The 9,460-nt window shown below is 45.6% G+C and overlaps 1 pseudogene; it reads right to left on the minus strand.

The window, feature by feature from the left end:
• Positions 1-1,861: 1,861 nt before the first annotated feature.
• Positions 1,862-2,036, minus strand: LOC135903167 (U2 spliceosomal RNA; annotated as a pseudogene).
• Between the last annotated feature and the right edge of the window lie 7,424 nt (positions 2,037-9,460).

The following is a 9,460-nucleotide window of genomic DNA, read 5'->3' on the forward strand; positions in this document are numbered from 1 at the left end:
TCCTTTCATTTCTTTTTTTCGCGTCACTAAGTCACTATTCCGCACCTGTGTTTCAGTTATGCATGGCTACGCGTATTTGATAGAGCTCATTTTAACAGTACATCAGCTCCCGAAGTGACGAATATTTTTACCAGGGGCCTTGAGGAAGTGGCCCTGTGTATGTGCATAAATGAATTCACATTGCACTTTGGTTTCAGGCAGGAAATCAAATCTAATTCTGGAATTTAACGTCCCAACAAACAGCCGATGAGATACGTCGTAGTGGATGTCTCCGTATCCATAAAAAAATAATAGTAATAAAAAAACCCTTGTGATTTATAATGTGCACCTAAATTTAAGTACCGAAGCACTTTTGCATTCTACCCGTATAGGAAAGCGGCCGCCGAAACCGCGAAGCGAGCCATCGCCGAGGCGCTGCGGCTCTTCTTGAGGCAAGAAATGGCTGAGCGCACCGGAAGCGCCACTTCGTTTGGCGAGGAGGAAAGGGCGCGCGGCGAGCCTTTCCTCCTCTCTGGCTCGTACGATTCGGCACGGCGTTGCCTTTAATGTATCGCTGTCACGCACTGCTGAACGATTTCGAGACGTTTTAGATCGTACTTTGTGAAATTTGTGCAATGTCCGTTCATATAAGGTCGTCAGGGAAGCCTTTCCGTGCATCGGTAACTACAGTACGCAGATATATCTCTTGGGGCCGCAAACATGCGACGCGCATTATCAGCCGCGGTGTGTGTATGTGTTGCGAACTATTTTGCGTATATCGGTTTTAATTCAACCAAGAGAACCGGCGTCTCTGTATTACCAGCATGAAATGGTAAATCTGTTCGCTATGTCATCGCTTGGCATAGGGTCCAAAACATAAGAGCGCATGCTCGTGTACGGCCAACCTAAGGCAACCACGAAACATCTATGCGGCAGGCGCTATCAAATATTTGTGATACACCGGCATCCTTCTGACGCATTTCAAGTCTAGTAGGCTTGAAATCACTATATGTCTGCGCTAGCCTCCTGCATGAGGCCGATGGCGCTGCTCAACACAGCGATCACTGCGGTTGGTGAACCAGCATGATACATATATAAGCTATGTGCTTCGGCGTTGCCCTTTTGCCCTGTAAAGCCATAATATCCGAGATGGATCGCATAAAAAGAATGTGATGGTTATTTCTGAGGACAAAATTTCCGTAATACGTGTGAGTGCGTCGTAGAGAACGGAACGAACACAACCGAAAAAAAAAAATTCGGTTATCATTCTCTTCATCAACTATCATCCTATCATCAACTGCGAGGCTTTTCATTCGAGGAACCCGCATGAGTTTCCTTTGTAGAAATCGCTACGATTGGGTGAATGTCTCATTTTCCCTTAATTAATTACTTCTCTCCACCTTGCGGGTTTCCGCAGAACTATTACGTCAAATTCTTGCCTATTATTCGAGTTGCTGACAAATTCAACTTAGCCTGCTATCTGCTAGCGGCCTGATTTGCTCAGATATAAAGGAAAAAAAGCCTGGTTGGCTTAGATGGTAGAGTGGCTGCATTTGGATGGCGGTGGTCGCGGGTTCGAGTCCCAGAACAGGACGACTTTTTCTTCAATGCGAGGCTTTTCATTCGAGGAACACGTATGGGTTTCCTTTGGAGCAATTGCTACGGTTGGATGGATGTCTCATTTTCCCCTAATTAATAATGATATTGAACTATATGTTTAGCCATATAAATAGTACACTGCCAGATCATATTTTAGCTGAATAAAAGTAGACGTTGATAGCACCAAACAACATTCCCTTTTTATATCGAAGCTGTATATGGCAAGGTTCTGGGAAAAAATTGCATTGCGTCTATCGAGCCACGTGGATCGAGAATTTCTCCCCATATGTGGGCCGATCCCGAAGACAGTGCAATACTGCGGGCCGACCCGCGGTGGGGGTGAAGCAGGCACTCCTCAAACTTGCAAAAATATGTTTAATATCTTATGTCCAAATAAAACCCGTATCAGATATTAAACTGAAAAGAACAGATACTACACTTTGACCCACGTCGGCCATGTCTACGTTCGCACCACCCTTTCTTTGTCAGCGTTGCAAGCGCTTGCGCATCTTCTTTCCTTTCCTTCCGCTCTCCCGTGGTGGTGGTCCCGTAAGCGTGCTGCCCGCCAGGACCGCAAGGCGGAAATAAATGCAAACCGCCCATGCGGCCCCGATCACGCAAGCTTGGAACGTTTCACCGGAGCAACGGCCAGGTTTCAGAGGGAGTTGGTGGGGAACCCATTTTGTGTAGCCTGTGTTGTGTGTGACCGTTTGTGATTTTTTACTGACCTCACAACCATTACTGCACTGAGGGACGTCGACTAACGCACGATCGCCTTGGCTACGGTGAAGTAGTGTGTGCCCTCGGAGTGGGGTGAGATACGTGTCTGTTCAACGTGCCGGAATCCGTTAATAAAAGTGTCGTGCCGCGTTTTAGCAACAATACATGGGTATGTATAGCCCCCGGTGCCTCATCATCTTCAGAGGCTCAGCATCGTGGAGGAGCCACTAGTCGCGCCTCGCCTTCCATTTATGTGCATACGGTGTTCGACGCACGACAATGGACAGTTCGCCATTAAGGGGCCCACATACACAGCTTCGATGGTAATCCACCTTCACACAGTTGAATGGCACAAAACTTTTTATTATGAACCAGGCTCTCAGAGCAACTTGAGTATCTGCGTGTGTGCCCACGTCCCTGCACGCACGAAACCAGGGTAACTTTGGCGATGGTTGCGCTTGCTCTCACATGTAATGAAATAAATAAATAAATAGATAAATATAAAACGCGGTGACTGCTGCTCAAAACGCTAGCATGCTAGCCGCGTACGAAAGAGAGAGAGAGAGAAGTCATAAGGGAAAGCAGGGAGGTTAACCAGGCTGAGCCCCGTAGGCTACCCTGCACTGGGGAACGGGGAAAGAGAATGAAAGAGGCGAAGGAAGAAAGAAGTTCACAGTTTCTACCGTTAAACACGGAAACGTTCATCGCTGAGCCACTCACAGGCGGTCATACAGCAGGGGCATTTCAAGAAACGCGCCAGTGCCTGTGTGGCATTGCACATAGCAGACGCACGAGCACACAGGCACAAGATCTTCTCCTCTGTGAGAGGACGGTCATCTAAGTGCTCGAAAGGTGTTCGAAGGGCACTCCTCTCATCTTCACATGTAGGGCAGTCACACAGGATATGTTTGGTCGTTTCTTCGACACCACATGTGCTGCAATTTGGACTCTCGGCCATTACAATTAGGAATGAGTAGGTGTCTGTGAAAGAAACTCCTACTCGCAGGCTGCATAGTAACGTTTCTTTCCGTCGGTTATAACCACGTATAAGTTGCAATCTCATATGCGGGTCCATGCCATATACAGGCGCCGGTTGGTGAACTCCGGTGTGCTCCGTTTCCTTAGAGTAATAATATGGGCAAGACCGCTGAGGTACCGCGTTGGATACGTTCTTGACAATGGTATCGAGGCGCTTTCACGTTCACCATATGCCTCACTGGTAGCTTTGTCGGCAATTTCGTTGCCAGTAATGTTGCAGTGCCCAGGTAGCCACTGATATACAATGTCGTGACCTCTATCGAAATATCTGCTACCAAATTTTCATGTGGGCTGCGGCGCAGAGCTGATAATTGAGTGATTGCAGGGCTGTTTTTGAGTCACAGAATATATTCCAGTGATTTGGTAGCCGTTGCTGCTCCTATAGCACTGCACTACGGAGAGCGAAAAGTTCGGACCCTGTCGATGTTGTGACGTGGCTGATCTTGAACTTGTTGCAGATTGACACCGACGGAATGACTATACCGAACCAGTAGAGCTGGTTAAAGTCGAAGAGCCATGTGTATAAATGTGAACTCGATTCGAGTATGAATCGTGCAGTAGATGTAGAACGGCTTGATTCAGGGTACAAGTAGGCAAGTCTGACTTCTTTGGAACTCCTGGAATGGAAAGCCGCACTTGTGGCTGTCAGAGACACCACAAAGGACAAGGTGATCTTGCTGCAGGCGTGAAATCGCATGGAAGCGAGGACCGGTACGAGGCTACAATGCCCGAAAAAGTTACTTCTGGTCCATTTTCTGAGAGAGAAGCAAGGCATTAAGACGAGTCAGGAAAGGTGACGAAGATGATTTCTAAGGGTGTCTCTGGCGATATACGTACCTATGGGATGTTCTCTAACGATAGAAATCGTTGCGGCTGTTGAAGCGCATCGCTGTAGACCCAGACATGTTCTAAACGCTTGAGCTTACATGCTCTCAAGCACTCTGAGATTTGTCCTCCGGGTGCTTGACAGCACCCGAGTGCTGTAATGCAAGAAAAGAAACCCATGAAGAGGGCTTTGTACAGTTGAAGCATAGAACACACCGACGGTCCCTATGCTTTTCGAACGATGGCTTTGAAAAAGTGACTGATCTAGAGGAGTCTTTTCCTTAGGTAGGATACGGGGGGGTAGGGGGCTCCAGGTGAGGTCGCGGTCCACAATGATCACTAAATATCGAGGGGTCCTCTTGTACAAGATAGGGTGGTCATTAATAGACACCGGGTATGCCGTCATCGATTTTCGCACGAAGGCGACTAATCCGCATTTTTCTGTTGAAACTCTAAGGCCTTCTCTCTGAAGATAAGTAGACGTCATCGTTGCAGCCTTTTGTAGTCTTTCACGAACCTGCGGGCGAGTTACTCCTGAAGGCCAGATGCAGATGTCATATTAGTAAATTGGCAGACTGACCGAGTCTGGCGGAAATTCTGCGAGCCCAATCAGAGCCAGGTTGAACAAAACCGGGATGAAAACGCCACCTTGTGCAACTTACGGCTGGTGTAGTGGTCGGTAGTTTGTCCATCCTCAGTGAATACAAAGAAGCTCCTTTGGGTCAGGTAGAATAAATGTTGTCCTAGTTCATCCCGATGTCCGTAACTCTTGCAATGAAATTGTCATTGCCTACAAGAACTTGTCCACCATGGTATGAATGTGTGGAAAAAGAGTAATAATAAGAAAAGAGGTGCGGTTTTAGGTATGGTCGGTGAGTCATTCAGAGAGTCGGTATACGAGTTATCTTGAGCGTACTGTTCAGGGAATATTAGGCTATGGAGCATTCTCATAGCGCGTGCGTGATGCGCGTGCGAAGTTTGGCTTATGGTATGAACGAACGTACTTATTAAGCGAGAATAAAAAAATAAAGCTACATTGGTGGTTCCTTGTCTGAGTACAAAGGTTGAATAGAAGTAGCAGACATAATGTATTCCTACCTGTATCGTTAACTCTCTCTCTCTCTCTCTCTCTCTCTCTCTCTATATATATATATATATATATATATATATATATATATATATATATATATATATATATAAAGAACGAACTTAAAGAGAATCGAGGCCCAGTTTTTGTAAGTCACAACCATAAAAGCCAACAGACAATGACAAAAAGGAAGGCATAGGGCAAACTAATTGTTTATATAATTGAAAATCCATAAATTATAATAAATGAAAATGAAGGTTGCCTAAAAGACAAATGACCGCAGGTGGGATACGAACCGACGTCTTCGCTTTACACGGGCGATCCTCTTGCCGATTGAGCTGCCGCGGTGCCGTTTTCCCGTCTACTAACCTGTCAATTACATCATCATCAGCATCATCATAATCATCATCATCATCATCATCGTCATCATCGTCGTCATCATCATCATCATCATTTTTTAATGTCCACTGAAGGCCTCTCCCTGCGATCTCCAGTTTCCGCTGTCTTACACTAGCAGATGACAACTTGCGCCTGCAAATTCGCTAATTTCATCACCTTACTTAGTTTCCTGCCGTCCTCGCCTGCACTCACGTTCCCTGGGCACCATTCTGTAACTCTAATGGTCCACCGATTAGCTACCCTACACATTACATGGCCTGTACTGCTCCATTTCTTTCTTTTAATATCTACTAGAATATCGGCTATCCCCATTTGTTTTCTAATCCATACCGTCATCTTTCTGTCTCTTAACGTTACACCTACCATTCTTCTTTCCTTCCATCGCGCTTTGCGCAGTCCTTAACTTGTTCTAGAGCTTTTTGTTAACCTCCAAGTTTCTGCCCCATATGTTAGCACTGGTAGAATGTAATGATTGTATACTTTTCTTTCCAACGACAGTGGAAAGCTCCGAGTCAGGATCTGACAGTACCTGCCGTGTGCACTCCAACCTATTATTATTCTTTTCTGAATTTCCTTCTCATGATCAGAGTCCCTTGTGACTAAGGGACCTAAATAAACGTACTCCTGTGTATATAGGCTGACATCCTGAATTCTTGTTGCCTTGCCGGGCTATTGAACATTATCTTTGTCTTCTGGATAATAATCTTCAGCCCCTCTCTTACACTTTCTCAGTTAAGGTCTTCAATCATTTGTTGTAATTTATCCCCACAGTTGCTGAACAGCACAGTGTCATCTCCAAACCAAAGGTTGTTAGGATATTCGCCGTTGATCCTCCCTCCGAAGTCTTCCCAGTCTAATAGCTTGAAGAATCCTTCTAAGCATGCAGTGAATAGCACTGAAAAGATTGTCTCCTTGCCTGACCCCATCCTTGATAGGTAACTTTCTACTTTTCTTGTGGAGTACCAAGGTAGCTCTGGAACCTTTGTAGATACTCTTACGGGAAGGAAGAAGCGTACGGTTATTCACAGATGGCTTTTAATGGCGGCGCCAAAAAGCGTAGAGCAGCGACAAAAGCCTAAACTCTTTTTCGTCGTCTGCAAGGCCACCATCAGCGTCCACTTCTTCCCACATTACAGACTGTGACAATATTTTTGAAGATATTTACGTATGCTTACCTCTATGACTGTTGGTATCTCTATTAAATCAAATGCCTTTTCATAATATCTTAAAGCTTATTGAGAGGTTGACTGTACTCGGCAGATTTATCAATTACGCGATTGATGACATAGACAGAGTCCGTTGTAGAACATCCCTTCCTGAAGACAGCCTGTTCTCTTGGTCGATTCAAGTCAAGGCTTGACCTGATCCTATTGGAACTTACCTTGCTGAATATTTTATACAATACTGAAAGCAAGCTTATGGGCCTATAATTCTTCAATTCTTTAACGCCTCCTTTCTTATAGATAGCATAATGTTGGTATTCTTACAGCTCTCTGGTACATTTGCAATCCTGAGGCATTGCTTATAAAATGCCGCAAACTTTTCAAGCAGGATATTTCGTCCACCTTTGATTAAATCGACTATTATTCCATCTTCTCCGGCTGCTTTTCCACGGGTCATGTCATGCAAGGCCCTTACAATTCCATTGGTAGTTATAGAAGGAGCCTCTGTATCCTGTTCATCCCTACTTCGAATAAAGGTAGCGTGGTGCTCTGGGTACAGGCCAGTATACAATTCTTCCACTGCCTTTACTATATCTTCGAAATTGCTGATAGCATTACCCTTCTTATTTTTAAGTGCATACATCTTGCCTTGTCCTATGCCAAGTTTTCTTCTCAATGATTTCATGCTTCGTCCATTTTTTTACTCCTTCCTCAATCATTCTGACGTTATAATTTCGAATGCCACTGTTATGATCGACCTGTCAAGTTTGAGAAACATTTAGGCGTGCGTTCACATGACGAGATAATTGCCCTCTTCCCGGAAAAGGTGTCACCCTTTTATGCCCTGAGCAGACACAAAGGGAAGGACGAAGACAAGAAGATCCGAGGGGCAGGAGCTCGTCGACTGCAGAACCTGACGAAAGCACTGAAACTTTCACTGGCTCCCCAAGAAGACATCGGCGACCCCAAGACCACAAGGGGTTATTTAAGGCCGTCCTGTGCTCCCGTGTTAATCAGAACCACTCGAGACTCTGATAGAGTCACAACCATGTACCAATGAAGTGAATACATTCTCTCCTACATTCTTTTTTTTTTCATCTTCACGATGCCCGCCTTCGTCGTCGTTTCCTGGTTCCTGCGGTGAAGACCCACCTCACTCGGTCCCGAGGTCATATCACTGCTTACTTTCTTCTTATTTATCAGCTTTGACAGTTTAGCGAATGCCGCCTGATCTCTGGGTAGTGAGATAATTTCGTTATTAGGTCCCCTGCTACATGGGAGAGCTAACCTACTTGTTGCCTTGGTATCTTATCTCCTACTGCAGTTGCTACTTCTGATATCATCCTAGTTGCGGTTTCATTTATTACGTCTGTGTGATCTTCATCTTCCTCTTCTAAAGCTCCATATTTGTTTGCGAGCCTGGATTTCTCTGCTTTTACCCTTACTGCATCTAGGTTGGGGTGTTCCTTCTTCAATAATTTTACTCTTCCTTTATTCAAATTGAGAGAACTATGCTAGACCTTATGCTGGGATCGGCAGAGAGTATGATGCCGATTTGGTTTCTTGTTTCTTCTGTAGAGTTTTTCCAGGTGCACTTGCTGTTACTGCACTTCCCGCAGAAGGTATTCAATATTCGGAGCCTATTGCTTCCTGCGAATTCTACAAACATCTCTCTTCTAGTGTTCCTAGAATCAATGCCATAGTTGCCAAGTGCTTTTTCTCCAGTCTGCTTTTCTCCGACTTGTGCATTGAGGTCGCCCATCACTACAGTATACTGAGCCGTTTGAGTTTGTGCCTTGGTCATTGCTAATTCAACATCTTGATGAAACTGCTCTGTTTCTTCATCAACATTAGTGGCGGTGGGAGCGTACGATTGTACTAGCTTTGATCTATACATCTTATTCAGCTTTATTACGACGAGTGCTGCCCTCTCATTAGCGCTGTAGAGTTCAGCAATGTTGCCCGCTTTGTTCTTGTGGATTAGAGGTCCTATGCCGTGTTCTACGTTATTTGGAAGAACTCTGTATTAGAGGACGTGGCTGTTAGTCAGCACTGTATAAGCCTCGATCACGAGTTCTAAACTTACTAAGGCAAATAATATCCCAGGCAATGCCGGATAATTCCCCAAAGAGCCCTGTTAAGTTAACCTCACTTGAGAGGGTTCGCGTGTTAAGCGTTGGCAGGTTCTGTTTCCAGTGGCGGCCCGTCCGGATCCAGAGATTCTTAGCGCTCTCTGCCACGTAGCATGTCAGACCACCTTGGTCAGGTGTTTCACAGCCGCTGGGGACTGAAGGCCATGGACTAATTACAGGGGTCATGAGGGCGGTAGTGGCCGATCGAATACAGTACCAGGGAGGTAAATCCCTGATCTGGTGAGGGAGTGTCTTTGTTGAAGCTTAGCGGCCACTAAGAACAGTTTACACCCTTTTAGCGTGCACCTTCTGCCACACAACGATAATCGTCATCTGGCTTGATGCGTTTCCTTTCTTGAAAACGCCGCGCCCGCTACTTTCCTGTCGGGAATGCTATTATGCGGATAACGCGCATGCCGTTCGTTACTGGAAAGTACCGTGCTCGCAGCTTTAAAGAAAGAAAACGCATCAAGGCAGATGACGATTATTGTTGTGTGGCAGAAGGGGCACGCCAAAGG

The sequence above is a fragment of the Dermacentor albipictus genome, chromosome 1 (genome assembly GCF_038994185.2).
Source record: "Dermacentor albipictus isolate Rhodes 1998 colony chromosome 1, USDA_Dalb.pri_finalv2, whole genome shotgun sequence".
Classification (NCBI taxonomy): domain Eukaryota; kingdom Metazoa; phylum Arthropoda; class Arachnida; order Ixodida; family Ixodidae; genus Dermacentor; species Dermacentor albipictus.